Source organism: Carlito syrichta, unplaced genomic scaffold (genome assembly GCF_000164805.1).
Source record: "Carlito syrichta isolate Samal-C Ts95f unplaced genomic scaffold, Tarsius_syrichta-2.0.1 Scaffold14647, whole genome shotgun sequence".
In the NCBI taxonomy this organism is placed as follows: domain Eukaryota; kingdom Metazoa; phylum Chordata; class Mammalia; order Primates; family Tarsiidae; genus Carlito; species Carlito syrichta.
Window position 1 is genome coordinate 5,870 of NW_006958743.1, and position 1,674 is coordinate 7,543.

The 1,674-nt window shown below is 42.8% G+C and overlaps 1 pseudogene; it reads right to left on the reverse strand.

The window, feature by feature from the left end:
* Positions 1 to 209: 209 nt before the first annotated feature.
* On the reverse strand, positions 210 to 1,370 carry LOC103260390 (annotated as a pseudogene).
* Positions 1,371 to 1,674: the final 304 nt, after the last annotated feature.

Here is a 1,674-nt window from a genome sequence, read left to right on the forward strand (position 1 = left end):
TTTGACAGATGTTTTCTTGGCTTTAAAATGTTTTCTTCATATATGCATATAAATGTAATGAGGATAAGAATAATCTTCTGTATTGTCTACATAGTTCATAAGGCCTTTGTCATTGTTAGTCACATTAGATGTGAATATCAGTAGGACCATTACACTAAAGCTGGCCTAAAAAGTTTTCAAAGTGCTACTGTTTCTGACTGATGAGATCCTCAGTTTTCTGGATTTTCTGGGCGACAATTATTTTCAGTTCTTTTTTTCTGGTGATATATACAAGAAGTTACAGCAGATATATAAAGGGAAGATCAGAAGCCTGCTGTCCAAGTTCATTACCACTTGTTCCTGATCCTTTTAAAGTGCAAGTATTTGATAGCCAGTTGTTCTACTACATATTAGTTTTTCACTACTATCAAAAGAAGCCAAACATAACCTAAAGGCTATGCTCCTTCACGGCTGTAAACTGACAGATCCGCCACATGGTTGATTCAGTGTATTGCGCTTGGAAATGATGTAAATCAAAGCCGAAGTTAAAACCCGTCCACTGCCAGCAGTATTCACCATCTTTGGCAAGCTTTCTACCACACCTCATGCTATTTCCTTCTAGTTCTTCTTTATTGATTTCTTGAGGCCCCACCTCACTGTCTTGTTCTGCCCGCAGCATAGCAAGCCACTGCTGTTTATATACAGAGAAGAGCCATTCTGAAGGTACTAGAGAATCTTGTTCAATAATTCTTGCAGAAGCCAGATCACTAATAATATACTGCAACCTTAAATGTCTGAATACTGACACAAATGGTTTTCCTTGTTCAGTTTCAAGAAAGGGCATACCTTCAAAATCTCTTTTCCGCTTAGAAAACCAGACATCTGTTTCCGTCAAAAGCTGTTTTAAAGACCCATTCCAAGAAGGCACAAGTTGAAGGAACATCCACTGTTTTAGTGCTGTGTATACATCCATTTCTACTTGCATAACAAATAAGTTAGATGAACCAATGAGCTGTTTCATGACGTTTATACTGAGTTCTTTTAAAAGTTCAACATCCTGGTGAGTCATCAAATTGTTCAGAAACCATTCAAGGCACTTTTTCTTTACAGAATCTAATCCATAGTTCCCTGCTGATGTGTAATAGCCACATACAGTTTTCACATTAACTGTTTCCTTCATTGTCTCACCACACTGCTGTATTAAACCATCCAACTGCGGCATACTTGCTGCTGCCAAAATGGCAATAACTCGCCTGGGCTTTTTATTAAGACATCATCTCGACACAGTGAACCAAATGCAACCTGCAGTGCTTCTATATCAATATTCTGGTCAGGAATCTCCAGTTCAATAATTTATTCATGGTGGATTCTTTCCAAGAACCACTAAACATACTGCGGTCCAGGGGAGCCGTGGTCCATGGGCTTGCCCAGCAGCCGCGTGCTGAGCCTGCCAGGGCCAGCCCTCGCCCCGCCGCAGCCGGGGCCCGGGGCGGGGGGCGCAGCACCAAGGCCGCAGGCCGGAGGCGACGCGACGGGCCGCGTTACTGCCCAGGCAGCCGCAAGCGCAAGCGGAGCAGCGGGGCCCTCTGCTACTGTCACCCGGACGAGCAGCAGCGGCTTCTCAACACCCCTCGGAGGAAAAAATTAAAGAGTACATCCAAATATATTTATCACACATTATTTTTAAATGGTGAA